The sequence below is a fragment of the Periplaneta americana genome, chromosome 4 (assembly GCF_040183065.1).
Source record: "Periplaneta americana isolate PAMFEO1 chromosome 4, P.americana_PAMFEO1_priV1, whole genome shotgun sequence".
Lineage (NCBI taxonomy): Eukaryota > Metazoa > Arthropoda > Insecta > Blattodea > Blattidae > Periplaneta > Periplaneta americana.
Genome location: NC_091120.1, coordinates 29,628,208 through 29,644,998, shown reverse-complemented (window position 1 = coordinate 29,644,998; position 16,791 = coordinate 29,628,208). Strand labels below are relative to the sequence as shown.

The window sequence follows — 16,791 nt, the reverse complement described above, 5'->3', positions numbered from 1 at the left end:
ATGACAATAATAAACATAAAATAATTAAAAAATACAATTAATAATAATACTAATAATTAATACTAACAATAATTAATAATAATAATAATAATAATAATAATAATAACAGGGAATATCCTAAATTAAATGAAGCACGATCACTTAAAATAACATTTAAAATAAATCTAATTTGTATCTTAAACCTAAGTTCGAACTAAAACCCACGAGCATGATATGTTCATACCTGCACAAGTACCTTTCAACATTACACTCATTTCGCTGTCAACTCACTCACTGCACTGGAACTACGACACATTTCACTGATTCTATCCTGATTTCACTAACACTTCAAAAACATTTCACTGTTCAAATACTTTGCACTGCCACTATAAACTATAAAGCTTCACTGACAGGAACACGTTTCACTTACACAGCACACTTCACTGACAACATAATTCTTCACTGATACAACACTTCAATAACAAAATATCATTTATACCCTTTAAATATTGTGTATAATTACCGTCTATTAGTAAAGTCCTTAAGCCTATTTTTAAATACATTTTTGGTTGTTGGTAAAGCCTTAGTAAGTCTGCAGGTAAAGCATCCCAGTCTCTGATAGTACGATTGAGAAAAGAAAACTTTCCAGTGTCCGTCCTCTGTCTTCTTTCTACAGTGTCGTTAAATAACCAGCTAAAATAAAATAAAAAATTCCACTCACTCATTCTCTTCGTTACTAATCAACTTCAACACTCATTCTTTTAGTAGTTTTCCTCATTTATTCAGTCACTTGTTTTGTTAGTTACTCAGCTATCACCACAAGTTTCCTTCCGTCGCTCTTTCAGTCACTCTTTAGTTACTCATTCACGGAAGAGGATAAGAACAGCAATGGGTAGGAAAACTGTTTGCTGGTTGGTTGATCTTTCATCACGTCGCGGAATAGACCGTCTATACAGTGTAAATGAGCCCGCATTGCTCTACATGAGAAGTGTAATTAATAAGGAAGCCGGTCGGTGTGGTAATATTATTGTCCCAGTTTCGTTATTCCGCAAATCGCGCATGTCATCTACGTAAACCACTTTATCGCCCATGATTCAAGACGAGAGATGACTTCCTATCCATCGGAGTGTTTCCGCCTTGTCTGATATTTCATAACACAGCACAGTAGAGAAAGTTGCATTAATACAGCTTCGAGTTCAGCTGTGTTGGTTCTTCTCCCAGCTCAATGCAGTGGCTCATCTCTCCCACGCATCAGCTGCGTCATTCCGTACAGGAAGGGATGCTTCTTTTTGTTGTCGGTAACAATGAGAGACAATTAGTGCGGATGTCTTCACAAAATAAACATTGGGATGGTTGGAATCTCGAAACTCACTATTCATTCGTACTGCAATGCAGAATCCGATCATGTCACACATAATCGAAGCTGTGGAAAGGTATATCAATGACTGGTGAAGGAAACACATGTGGCCACAGAGCGATCCAGAAGTCACGCAACCCGCAGAATTGTTTGTTGCTGTGCTACGATGCTTGAAAAATAAGATTCTCTCAACAAACTGGAACTACTTACTGTGCTTGCTGTCCGAAGAACAAAAAAGAAGTTACAGCTGCGTCCATATCGAATTCACATTGTGCATGACATAGGCCAGTTGATGTCAAAGCAAGCGCATTTTTCTGACCTTGGCGTCGTGCGCGGGCAGCAAGCGCTAATATGGAAAGAGGAAGGATTGTGTATATGAATAAGCAATCTGATGGATTAAGAAAACAGTGGTGCACAAACTTCAAACGGAACGTGAAATTTTATGTCGTTGTTTTTATATGGCTTCTTTCTGTTTAATATTATCTATATTGTCTGTAAAACAAAAGTACTAACACTGATTTCTTAATATTGCACTTGTGTTTTAAAAATGTTGATAACATAATAGAAGCAACAGTAAAAAATATAAATGACACTCGGGAAGATATTAAACGCAGAATAAATATGGGACATGCCTGTTATTATTCGGTTGAGAAGCTTTTGTCATCTAGTCGTCTGTCAAAAAGTCTGATGGCCAGTTTTTCCAAGTAATGTTTAATTTGGCTTAACAAATGTTAAATTAACAGCTGGTTTATTTTTAACGTTTTGTTAAGATATTTTCCATTTTTCCAACATAATTTTGTTTAAAATAACCAACACTTAACTTTAACTGTCGTTAATACTATTCTAACTACTCAACAGCAGTTGGTAATGATATTGCATATATAAGACAACTTCTTATTGGCTGATATTATTATTTAAATTCTGTACTGTGTAGTAAGTCATGAAACATGTGTAAAATCGTAACCTATTACAGTAGCCATGATTCACACAGTACAGAGAATTGATAAATGAAAGTTGCATTGACTGCTATTGAATAATAATAATTATTATGTATGGTTATATTTTATAATGCTAAATATGAATTTCTGTTTAGAAAAATCTCAGCATTATGACCACCAGGTGACAATAATTACACGAATGTGTGTGTAGTCAACTGTACAGAAAACCCCGAGGAGAATTCCGTATCATATAAAATTCTCTAATTCAGGTCCGTGTATAAATTATGTGTAATTTCGTCCTAAAGAAGCAATTGCTGCTGAAACATTTTATTATTTACTCACTGCGTATTTTGAAGCACTATTGACATCGACTATAGTTGAAGAGCTAGTAACATAGAATCTAGAGTTAATAGTAGCTAGTGAATTGAAACAAGTGGCCTATTTCAACTAGGTAACATACAACTGAGTTTTATTTTAAGACAGGAAAGTGATTATTATAACTACATACCGGTACCTAAGAAATATTAGTAAATTAATACATAATGTGCATTCAAACATAACAAAACTTAATTGGTATATTAACTTTCATTTATTAGAATTATATTATAGCTAGCGATAAGATATGTTTGCACTGGCTTTAAAACAGAAGCGAAAGAGCTGGATTCTTGGAATTTATAATCGTTTTCTTTCCGATGGAAATTTAATTTTCCAGCAGGATAATCACCCCGCGCACACCGCCATAAACGTTCAAAGACGGTTCACGGAAAAGCATGAAAAAGAGGATTGACAAATATCGAGACATCCCACCTCAAAATCCAGATCAGTTCTGGGATCAAGTTCTGGTTACCTGGGAAGATTTCGCTAAGGACCAGAACTATTTCCGCGATCTGGTGGACTCAATGCCCCGAAAATGCCAGGCAGTGATAGACGCCGGTGGCATGTGGATGAAATATTAGATCCACATGTGTATTTCTTTTATTTTTCTTTAATTTGTTTGTTTATCTTTGTTTTATTTCGGGAAGAAAATTGATCTCCCAAGAGTTTTTTAAATTCTCCTAGTGGAGCCAGATTTGCGAAATAATAATTCCACTACACAAAATTATAAAAATGAAGAAAGGTAACATGTATAAAAATTAGTTACGTTAAAAAAAAAAAAAGTTATAGCCGAGAACCGAACACGGGCCTCTGGGATACCACGCCAACACGCTACTGACTGCTCCATCTGGGTACGATGACGTAATCAGCGCGACGAGGCACATATAGCTGCTAGGCCTGAAGTCTACGGACAGCTCACATACAAACGTAATCGTGTAAATATTTCAATGTTCAGTATTAGTTAATGTTTCATTTGGACTCATTTACTGAAGCTTGGAACATTCCTCAAAGAGAAACATAACATGTTACCTTCACAACTTTTGTCTGAACAGCTGTGGTGTTATCCGCCATGTTTAACTGTTTGTTAAATGAGGTAACGGCCTGAAATCCTACATTTAAAGTTAACAAACGGTTAAGAATCTGTTAAGCCAAACTGGTGTTGAACAAATGGAAAAACCGTATTTAACAAACTGTTGAAGGTTTAACAGTCGTTAAGTGTTCTAACAATACTTGGACAAACCGGCCATGAAAGTTAGAATTTATAAAACAGTTATATTACCGGTTGTTCTGTATGGTTGTGAAACTTGGACTCTCACTTTGAGAGAGGAACAGAGATTAAGGGTGTTTGAGAATAAGGTTCTTAGAAAAACTATTTGGGGCTAAGAGGGATGAAGTTACAGGAGAATAGAGAAAGTTACACAACGCAGAGCTGCACGCATTGTATACTTCACCTGACATAATTAGGAACATAAAATCCAGACGTTTGAGATGGGCAGGACATGTAGCACGTATGGGCGAATCCAGAAATGCATATAGAGTGTTAGTTGGGAGGCCGGAGGGAAAAAGACCTTTGGGGAGGCCGAGACGTAGATGGGAAGATAATATTAAAATGTATTTGAGTGAGGTGGGATATGATGGTAGAGACTGGATTAATCTTGCTAAGGATAGGGACCAATGGCGGGCTTATGTGAGGGCGGCAATGAACCTCCGGGTTCCTTAAAAGCCAGTAAGTAAGTAAGTAATAACATAATAGAGAGTTAAGAAGGAACATTCACTTAAATTCCATAGTAGTATAATTATACTGTATTAAATGAATGAAACACTTCATTTCTAAAGAAAGTGATATTCCGAAGAGAGATTTAGTATGGCATGATAAGTTGGAATTGATATTGATGGTATTTTCAGTCCTACAAAAGCAATCAATAAACTAATCAAAACAATATTACAGTACAAAGCAAAGTTACCTAAGTGCTGTATCTGTTTTAAGTGTAACTAATATTACATAACAAAACTCTTATCGCATTATGCTTTTAATGTGATATTTGTGAGCAACTTCCTATCATCAGAATATTAAATTATTTTCTCGAAATCTGCTGAAGCTATAGAACTGACATTTTTACAACGCATGGGCACGTATCTTTTGCTTATGATGTAACAGTAGTTGCTTTTTTAATTCATTTCCTTATAAACAATTTCCATGCGAATATTTTCAAAATTTTCAATACATTATCTTCAACGTATATACGGTATATTAGATTTACAAAAATATTCTGTAAGGCTACTAAATAAGTATGCATATACCTGAAAATTTCACTTTTCTATACGAAAAATTGAGAAAATATTTCTGTTGAATAAAAAAATCAAACTTATGAAAAGTGAGCATTAAAATTAAAACTTACATTCTTATACTGCACTTATACTTCTCAGGCAAATCTAAAAATTAACATGGATACAGTTTTAATAAGTTCTCTTCCCTTTATCTATTGAATCAGTGCTGGCCATCCCTGAATATGGCTCGACCAAGCGGCATATACCACCTCTTTCGTCTGTCTCTTTCCTTTCCGCTGTAAAGCGCTTAGGCTCTCCTGAGCTCTAAAGCGCGCGCTTGCTCCTATGGGCATCAATTGACATGCCTGACATAGGCGGAGCTACGGGAGGTGCTGAGGGTACCTGGGCACCTCCTAATGAATCTGTAGACAGTGTAGACTCCTCAAAATGTGTACATTGTAAGAAACGCCTCGAAAATGTACACTGGACACAAGAATGTTCGTACGAATTACATTTAAGTGTTGTGTTGCGATTCGGAAACCATCGAAATACATGGTCGTGTCTACAACCAAGACTGCAGTAGGATCATTGTAGGAGACAGGATTTCAAGTTGGAATCAGAAGATAACTCTTAAAAACTCTTCTTCTTTGAAGGAATAACTATTTTTGTCACAAAGACGGGGTTTTCATCCAATTGTTTTCTTTTTTCAATTGGAGGAAGAAACATAGTTCCTTAATATTAAAATTAGTGAATGAGTAGGTTCTTTATATGTCGAACGATATCGGACAAAAGTGCATCATTTATTGCCAGAAAGGCACTTAGAGTGGGAAATTAATCGAATTCTCGATTGAGAACTCATAAATACCACAAGTTTAATTTATTTATTGTTACTCCAATCTTAGCTATCCTGAAATGCGAACTCTGTTAAAGTTAGACCCTGGAAACTTTTTAAAGAATTAAAAAACATACTAGAAGTGTCAGATAAATAGGCAAGACTTAAGCCATGAAAAGTCCCTCAAGTGATCTCATTCTCATTAAACTGTGCCTGAAAAGTTTAACACACGCAAAAAAATTATTCCAACAAGTTGAGAAACATCAAAGAACATTTTAAAGTTAAGTTTAATTAAAATGTCATTTGAAAACACACAAAACACACGAAACTTCAACGTGCTCATAATTTGTGCGTACGTTTTGTAAGCAATGTTCGTAAATATGATCATATTACCCCATCCCTGGAAACAATAGGTTGGCTTAAACTAGATAAGAAAATAAATTTACATTCACTTCTCCTTCTCTTCGAAATCTTGAATTCTTCTATTCCATCGTACCTGTCGTCTCGCTTCACTTACCTTTCTTCCCACCACAATCTGAACACACGCTCTCGACATGAAACAATACTAACAATACCATCTCATCGCACCTCCTCATACTCATCCTCTTTCACAATAGCCCTGCCAAGACTCTGGAATTCGCTACCTGCTAGCATCAGGGACTGTCGAAATAAAACTGAATTCAAACGCAAACTTACTAGGCACTTGGTCAGAAATTGAGACTCGTTCAGACATGGTTTCTTGTAAATAGTTCTCTTAATCTATCACAAAATATTTCAATATCCGGTAATTTCATCACTATAGAATTTTGTTATTGTAGGTTTAATTTGTAATTCAGTAAATACAAAAATATTCTTTGTTCTTAACTTCTATGATAAAATGTCTGGCTTTCATTAATCAGGTAATCTTGTCGTACTTTAATTTCTATTGTAATTGTAATTGTAAATTTAATATTAATTGTAATTTTATTGTAATCCCCTGGTAGAGGGGCAGAGAATTAAATAAATAAATAAATAACTAAATAAATAAATAAATAAATAAATAAATACTAAATACAATGTTTCTGCGGACTCCCAGGGCCTTAGATAGATAGATAGATAGATAGATAGATAGATAGATAGATAGATAGATAGATAGATAGATAGATAGATAGATAGATAGATAGATAGATAGATAGATAGATATTATTTCTGTAATTGGCGTAACGAAAAGAATTAAACGTGGTAAACTGGTTGCAAATCGTAAATTCGTTAATATTCGCAATAACTCGCGAATTAACAAAGTAAACGCTCCGCTGCTCACTTGCAGTTGCGTAACATCGCATTATTGGCATGGCAGGAGAGGGGATTGCGCATGCTCGGCTTCCAGGTCGATAGCCAAGCAGAAGAGCGACAGGAATATCTCACTGTGGGATTCAAGGGCGACAATGCCCGCCCGCAACGCAGTCGGAAGACGATCGCCACTGTACTCGCCGGCTCACCAGAGGTACCTGCGTCAGACTTCCACAATCCACACGTTGATGTAAGTTCATTGCTCCTGGATACGCACATGTTGACGCAGTGTTTATGTTGCGAATATATCGTTACAAGTGTCAGTTAACACTTAATGTTACGTGAATTGAAAACGTGTACAACTTGAGTTGCATACACGGAATTCAGAAACAGAACGTCTTTGTATTCCTTGAACTTTGGTTTGTTTTGTAAAGAGAGTATAATGTTAACCTGTCAGTATTTACAATTTTGGTTAGAACTTAGCTTACAAAACTACGAGTTCAACGTGTGTAAGCAAGGTGAGAGGGACTGTTTACAGCGCATTTCCTTGTGAGAAATTTTAAATATAACCAGCGAAAGCCGTTGTACAACGTCAATTAATGAAGTCAGGTTCGTGTCAATTTTCATCAAGCCTACCGTTACGTGAATTTATGCATACTGATAATAATAAGAAAGAGAAGTTCCTACAAAAGGCTTATTAATATCCAGTTTAGGTTAAGAAACAGAATACGTGATTAGGAACATTTGATTAAGAAATTGATGTTTTAAAATTCGATCGTTACAAAAGTGTGAATGCAACTTAATGTAACTGCAATTACATAAATTTACAAGGCTAAGCTGGGGGATACGGTATACAGAAGTATAATGCCAACCTTGTAACAATGGTAGTAGGGAGTGTGTTGTGTTGATTTTATTTATTAAATCTGGTTCATTGTGTCATTCATTTATACCCGGTCTGCGTTACGCGAGTGAAAATAATTCCCTGTAGTTTATAGACCTGCAAATTGATATTTTGTCATTAATAAGTGGATATTTCTATAGCAAGTCCAATTTAGGTTAAGAAAGACAACTTGATTTTAAAAATTACATTCAGAAATTAATGTTTAAAATTCGATCGATACAGAAGTGTGAATGCAACTTAATGTAACTGCATTTACAGAAATTTACAAGGCTAAGCTGGGGGACACGGTATACAGAAGTATAATGCCAACCTTGTAACAATGGGAATAGGGAGTGTGTTGTGTTGATTTCATTTATTAAATCTGGTTGATTGTGTCATTCATTTACACCCGGTCTATGTTACGTGAGTGAAAATAATTTCCTGTAGTTTATAAACCTGCACATTGATAATATTTTTTGTTATTAATAAGTGGATGTTTCTATAGCAAGTCCAATTTAGGTTAAGAAAGACAACTTGATTAAAAACATTACATTCAGAAATGAATGTTTTAAAATTCGTTCGATACAGAAGTGTGAAGAAAATATAAATGTGATGCTATTAGAGAAATTTACAGGTCTAGTTTGGAGACAGAATATATCCAAATATGTGCTATACGCAGGGTGCGAATTAAGATTTCTGATTAGGAGGGGTTAGAATCCTATATAGAGAATACCACGCTTGGTCGCACTGAGTTGCTTGTCTTGCATCTTGATCATAATAATAATAATAATAATAATAATAATAATAATAATAATAATATCCGTAAACAGGCTTAAGATAAGATATGTAATTCCTAAGTTATTGATTGTTGTCAGCTTGCCGGTGTGATAATACATCAATATTATTTTCTTTGCTTACTTTTTACTTCATAAAGTACATATACTCGTATTGAAACAATTATATTTTGTGAGGCGGGATAGAAGTTATCCCTGGCAGGGATGTTAATATGAATTTATGAGGGGGGATAACTTTCCAACAGGGGGGAAGGAAATCCCCCATCCCCCCACCACGTTAATTCGCATCCTAGAAATGGGAGCGAGAAATGTGTTGTAATGATTTGGTTCATTGTCTTTCATTTACACCCAGCCCACCTTACGTGAGTGAGAATAATTTAATAGACTATAGTTTATACATACTTAACATACTGATAGTGATTTATGTCATTAAGAAAGATATGTATCTGCAATATAACCAGTTCAGGTTGTAGTTGGGAACATTACATTCAGTAATGAATATTTTATAATTCATATCATGCGATTACAGAAATATAAGGCTAGTTTGTAGATAGGATAAACAAGTATATAAATAAAGCTAAACTAGGAATGGGAGCGGGAAATGTGTTGTGCTGATTTAATTTATTAATCAGGATCAGTGTCATTCATTTACACCCAATCAACGTTAGTACATTAATGCAGTTTACACATACTGATAATATTCATCATTATAAAAGGAGTGTTTCTACAGTAAGTGTAATTTAGTCTGAGAAAGATAGAACTTTGTTCGAAACATTATTTTCAGAATTGAATGTTTCGAAATCCTTGAAGTGTGAAGACAATTTAATGTGATGTGATAGCAGAAATTTACAACTTTATTTGGATACAGGGTGTACAGAAATATTCCCAGTATAATTAAAATTGGAAGGTGAAAGTGTATTGTGACAACTTCGTTTATGAAGTCATGGTCAGTGTTTGTCATTTGCATCCAGCCTATGTTAACGTAAGTGAGAAGTACTTAATATAGTTTAACATATACTGATAGTATTTATCATTGAAAGAGAACACGAAGTTCAGGAGTAATAGTGTTTTAAAATATGTTTAATGGTGAATTAATAAGTGCACTCGATTTAAAGCTTTACTGCTAACAAGCAAACATTTTCATGGGGGCAGATAAAAATTTAATTCTTTTCTCCTCCACCATATTAATACCCTAAAGAAGTGCGTATACAAGTTTTGGCCACTCAAACGCAATTACTAGGGCACACCAGAAAGCAAGTTTACCTGGAGCCGTTTACAGAAAGAAAACACAGTTTCATGGAAAGATTTATTAGAATAAATATACAGATCTGGTTGAACTATTTTTGAACATAGGTCTATTCTCCACCGAAATTGAGACATTGTAATACCATGGGATCAACTTTTGTATCCCTGTGTTGTAGAAGTCTGCCGTCTAGGATCAGAACCAGTGTGTGACAGCCGTCTGCACCTATCTGTTAACCCCGCGTTATGACAGATGTCCCAGTACTGGTGGGGGATATGTTGAAATATAGCTCAAAATTTGCTGTGTCTATTCTAATAAATCTTTCCATGAAATTGTTTTCTTTCTGTAAACGGCCCCACGGAAACTTACTTTCTCGCAGGCCCTCGTAATTATGGGGCTGTATTGTTTACTACAAATCAGAAACAGCTACTATATTTACAAAATATGGCTACTTCGGGACTTTCAATATTGCAAATTTATGAAACAATCGCTGCTCTATTTCATAGTACCTACAAGATTTCAATGATCACTGCTAGGAGCACTGATTTACAGCATTCTTACCATTACTTATCGAATATCCTATAGTCATGTCGCTGTTATTTCCGGCGTGACACCTCCTCTTTGCTTACGTCTTAGGAAGTGAAGGCTCTTTAAAGTCTAGGTAGATAGTATCGTTCGCCATTTTTGTTCTTTCGTTGCCGAGCTACCAGACGAGGAATCTATTTGCCACACCGTTAAACATTATCATGTCGTAGCTCCTATGATAATAAATCAAACGCACTGTAATTGAGCAAATAATTGAGCGCAAATAACGTCTTCGTATGCTTTCTGCGAACGCCAACGAAAGAACAAAAATGACGGGCGATTATTTTAAGTATTTATCGAGCCTTAAGAAGTGCATAACGTCATCAGCAGCGAATGAGAAGACGCACACGTTTAAATGTAGCCGATCTGCAACGTGATTGGCTGCCGGAAATAAGAGTGACGAGACTTTAATATAAGCAAGTCCGGAATAAATTTGATACTGTTTCAAACTTTTACTATTGAGGTCGATCGCTATAGAATCTGAGGTGTGATTAAAGGTAATTATACACATAGTCCAGTCCACATTCTGACAACCCACGCGTATTTACGAATCCTCTGTCGGAAGTTGTAGGTGACCGGTGCGATAGAAAGTGGTAAATAAAGGCTTGCCTTCCAAGAATTGCAGACGTTATATAACGTAAAGGAAAAATATTAAAAGTGCAATGCTTATAAATAGGTTTGTAAATGACTTATAACAGTTTCCCAAACTGAATTAACAACAGGACGAATGAGAATATTGGACTACGAAATAATATTATCCGTATGAGACATGATTATCTGATACAGAAAATTAACAATTCTGTTTCGTTGTCTCGTATAGGCCATGAAAAGACAGCCATTTGTTTTATTTTTCAGCATTAGCTTCAAAATTCGATGGAGTTCGGGGAAAGGGGATTAAGTCATTCATTTGTGAAATTGAGTTTTGTTCCCCAGGCAATTAGACAAGTTAAATTCTACAAGTGGGTGTGCAAAAAATAACAAAATACTATCATTTGATGTGTTTTATTTGTGTAGAACATTATTTTCAATAAGACTCTGAAGTTTAATTTTCATTTATCTCGAAACTCATTTTTATGACTTGATTTACCCAAACATCATCGAATTAAAAGTTATATTCAATTAAACTGCTTATTTTAGCTCCAGTATCACTGGCTGTAGATTAAAATAAGGACAAAATTCCACTCTAAAACCTTGAAGTTATTGTATTTGTCGAAAACCTTATAACGTCAAGAGCATGAAATTCGGTACTGAACATTTTAAAATGCCACTGGAAAAGGAGTTTCAGAACGATTTAATGAGTATTCTGACCGACGAAGAAATTAAAAATAAAACGCAGTAATACCACAGTCTAATATATACAGTCACGAAGCTTGAGTTGTGAGGGTGCTAGGAACAATAGACTGTGCCGGTACTATTTCGCATTGTCTGTAATGAGGCGATATTAGCGATCCTAGTGGTTAGCAACTATCTATGGATGCATATTTATTACGTATTGAGTTTCGTGACTATATACTATACTGTGGTAATACCTGAAATATCAATATCACCGCCGTCTGGATTGCAATATTGTTACAATCGAGTTGGTGGTGATCAATATAACCGATTTAACGTTTTATTTGAACATTTTTCCACTGTTCCCACACACTCTTTGTTTACAGTACCTTATTTACTCGCGTAATTCACGCCATCGCATATTTCACGCACCCAAATTATTTACTATATAATTTAATAAATTAATTTCCTCGTATATTTCACGCATTTAATATTCGTGAAATACTGTAACAAGTACATACTGAAACTTGAAGTAATGAGGTGTGTTATGTTGAGGAGCCCTGAATGTACGGTATCTTAAATGCCGTAACGAGAGAGTGCATAGCGGTATTTGGGACCGGACAGCTACCTGTTACAGGTGCACCCTTCTCGTCTATGAAAGTCCTTTAAAAATACTGGTATAGGGTATTGACCTCCCCCTACCATTTGAATGGGGGTGGGTTGAAAGCTTTGTGTTGGATCGCATCAGTTGAGTTTGAGACTCGAAAAGGAAAACCTGTCAAAAGTCGTATATTAAAAGTCTTAACAATGAATGGTAAATCCCGATATTCGAGTCATACTGCGTCCTTCAAATTAAAAGTTATCGCATGTGCAGAAACACATAGCAACAGAGCAGCTGGACGTGAATTCACAGTTCCAGAATTTAATATTCGCTACTGGAGGAAACAAAAACAAGCTCTTCAAGAAACAAATGCATCAAGGAAAGCATTTCGTGGGCCAAAAAGTGGAAAATTCCCTGATCTTGAAGACAAGTTACTAGGATATGTAAGGGAACTGCGTAGTTTTGTCATTTTTACCCTTAAAAATACCAGCTTGTGAAATTCCTCGCTTAATTCACGCACCCTTAATTTATAGATCGCAATTGCGGAAAAAAAGTGCGTGAAATATTCGAGTAAATACGGTAGGCCAATTTTCTTCTCTCTCTTGAGTGATGATTTCACATGGGACGTGACTCTCTTACCCACAGTATGCATGTTGTGCATTTCAGATTTCTCTGTAATAAATATTGTCCTTCCAGGAATAAATTTAAACCTTGCCAATGATTTCATTCTTAATCTTAGCTGTAACTATAGTATTCTTTAGCGGATCTGTAATTGTTTAGACTTTACAGCTCGTTTAAACTTGCTTTTACCCAACGAGCACAGAATACATTCTGCTCGTTGTGCTCGTTGCTTTTACCCTTGTCCGTAGTACGAGCATATACAGTCACGAAGCTTGAGTTGATGAGGGTACTAGGAACAATAGACTGTGCAGGTACTATTTCGTATTGTCTGTGATGAGGAGATAGTAGCGATCCTAGTGGTTAGCAACTGGATACATATTTCCTACGTATTGAGCTTCGTGACTGTATATACTAGACCATACATGGGCACAATTTTCGGTTAAGTGAGGCACTCGATTTGAAATAGTTTGTTTACTAGGAGAGGAGACTGCAGAGTAGGATGGGAAATATAAACTGCTGTGACCTGCGTCACCTAATCGTAATCGCTAAGGCGGTCAGTGGCGAATTATTAGGAAAGCGCTTGGTTAACGTGAGAGACTCGAAAACTTTTATTCCATTTGGCAAATTAATTCGGCAACTTTAATCATAAACCTCTTTACTATTTCTCCATCATTGAATTCATTTAAATCACAGGCGAGAAATTGCATAACTAGCTAATAATATTCCATTACGTTGTCTACGTTTATTTTCTTGAATATTCTGGCATTTATCAAGATTAGTTAATAGATTTGCACGTTCTCGATCTAAAATAATTTCAGAAAATCATATTTCGTTTTCTACGCACATTTGATATTTATTTTATAAATTTCTTTTGGAAATAATACGTACAAACAACATTTAATTCCTCGTACCTTTTAATGCAGCGCGTTTAAGGTATAATGTCGTATTTAGTAATACTATGCAAATGTTAAGATCATAAATTTTCTTCGGAATAGTACGAAAAATAACATTTAATTTGTCTTATCTTCTAAGTCATCATGTTCTTTATGACATAAGGAGTAATGTCGTTGTAGCCTATATTAAATTTATTAATGCCTAATAGGATTTTCGAGCATAACATATATCGTATGTTCTCCCCTTCTAAACAGCAAAAAAACTCTTCCTCCCATTTCTCATGAAATAATCGTTTTCTAACGCGTACACACTGCTTTGATAATGCCATTATGCCACCACTGATATTGCTTATGAAACTGATATAGAACCTGCCCACGCCTAGGAGCTGCGTGAGGGAGGAACGGGGACTGTGGAGATGATGTCACGCAGAGCGATAAGCTCTGTGAAGGTCAGTGAGGCATTATTTCTCAAGTGAGGCACGATGCCCATCTCTGTAACTAGACTGTGGTAATCAGTGAGGGAAGTGGGAAAAAAGCAGAGGTAGTATGCTATTCCAATATTTTCCTCTGGCATACCTCGATTTAGAAAAGGCATTACATCTTCCCTTACAACATAGACGTAAATTATGCATACAATAAATTGTTTCGCGAAGTCACTAAGGCGAATCTTTGACGCTTACGCAACACATTACATTTCTTAATAAAATAATTTCAAGTTCCTTCAGTTATTTACTAGATCATTTTACAATGTCCATTGAGACTTCTCATTTAAAATAACGTTAAATCTTCAAAGTGCCTTATTTAATTATTAGTAAAAAGTGCAACAAAAAATTATAGTCACTAAATTGGCAACAATGGCCACCACAAGCTACAGACCACAGCCTTCTATACTTGAAATACTACCGTTGTAAGCATTCCAGGAGTGAGCTTATCAAATAAACGTGTCTAAATACACGTTGAATTCAGTTCCAGAAGGTTGTGGTTTAGATTTACGAAGCAAACAGATAGTACTCTTTGCTGTGGAGAAATGTATAAACAAATTTTTACTATCACATTTTTTCAATGACAGTATGTCATTTTTCACTAACGGTATGTTTTCTGGCCATAGAAACCAATGGTGGTATTCCATACCGTCGCATACCGTCTCAGTTCCCTCATTGGTGGTAATACTCTGCACTGTACCTAACACTGCGCTCGTCACTTCAGTGTACGGCACGCAAAAACATGGGTTGGCGATGTCTATTCTGGATTAGCCAGTATCTGGCACTGTAGAAGCACGAAATTATCTCAAAGAGGTGTTGGAGAGCCTATTGAGAGAACAATAAGAATACTGTAGAGAATAACAAAGACCCTGTGTTGACATTAATATTGACAGCGGGCCTTCTTTAATCAATATCACGTCAGAACAGACGTGTACTGGCGGCCTGGTCTCTTCACACAAAGCCGAACACTCGTTTTCAGTCATCACTTACACCCTTATTTTTCCTTGAGGTGATTGCGGGTTGCAAGAAAACAGACCTATAAATAATGTATTCCTCCATTAGTTAGTGGACCTTTAAAGTTAGTGGATTGTCGGATTGCAGAAGAGGAATTTAACGGGCCACTAGTTATTTGATAGTTAACAAAGCATCTTTGGATTTCACAAGTGACGCAATAGTACGTGAATGAATAAAATGTGAACATCGTCTGCTAGACTGATGTGAGACATTTCTTTTATTGTTGTCAAAATTTGCAATAAATAGACTAATACGGACCAGAAAGAAATCAGGAACAGAAGTTTTGGTGAGAAAGATAAATATGCCTATTTGTTATTAGAAATAGCGCATGAGTGCATTAATTTCATAGAAAATAAAAAGACAGACTACAGAGCACATAACCTCGTCGTCAGAGTCCGTAATAAGTAATAACTTCGCTATTCGAAGAATTAATGAATGGATAAGTAAATAAATAGATAAATAAGTAATCAAATTACCGTATATCGATGGCTAAGGAGAGATATCTCGTATCTAAAAAATTGGTAATTTAGTTCAACTACATTACTACTATTTAGGTTAACTACATTATTATTATTATTATTATTATTATTATTATTATTATTATTATTATTATTATTATTATTATTATTATTATCATGTTCATAAAATTGGACAGTGTACTAATATTTTGTTCTCGAATAGAAGATCTTGCAAAGCAGACGAATAAGATTGTCTATTTTGAGAAACTAATTTCTAAACAGCTTTTTTATTTACCTGCAAATGTACAGATACGAAGTAACTCTTCTTAGCCATGATATGCAATATTATTTTAATATCATGTATATAGGTCTATTATACAAAATATTGCATGCCTGAATCTCATACAGGTAGTAATTAATAATATTATGATGAATTAAAATAAATAGGCATCCAACAAGGAAAACTGGGTGCGCAGAAACCAGCGGGCGTGACTGTCTCGCGCAGATGACGTATGCTCCCGTTTCCAGCATGCTCTCAAGCCTACTGCAGGGGAGTAAGAGGGGTATAGCATGCGCGCCGCGAGGAGTCCGAACTGAGTTTTGCTTGTAGGATACCTATACCCGAAATACACAAAATGTATGTAAGATGGATGGTCGTCTAACGGAGGAATGAATATTATTATAGGAGGGAAATCAGATCTCTAAGTTAGTGAATCCTTTAACGGACCAATAACACTAAAGATGTTTCTTGCAACGCATCTTTCGAACTTATTGGTCCGTTAGCGCCTAACGAAGGAATAAATGCGTTCTTGCAACCCACCATATGTTGAGTAAAACAAATACTTGCTGTCCAACGTTGATATATCAACACGTACCTCCTTGTATACCTCTGATTGAGGTTCTGGCTGATGTGAAGAGAAGAGGGATATC

General features: G+C 35.6%; 1 protein-coding gene across 1 annotated transcript in view; it reads left to right on the top strand.

Moving 5' to 3' along the window:
* The first annotated feature begins 7,139 nt into the window (after window positions 1–7,139).
* Window positions 7,140–16,791, top strand: part of LOC138697646 (uncharacterized) — a 75,984-nt gene continuing 66,332 nt past the window's right edge. The window contains exon 1 of the mRNA XM_069823077.1: window positions 7,140–7,268. The gene's annotated coding sequence lies outside the window, so the exon portion shown is untranslated. The remainder of the gene's footprint in view (window positions 7,269–16,791) is intronic.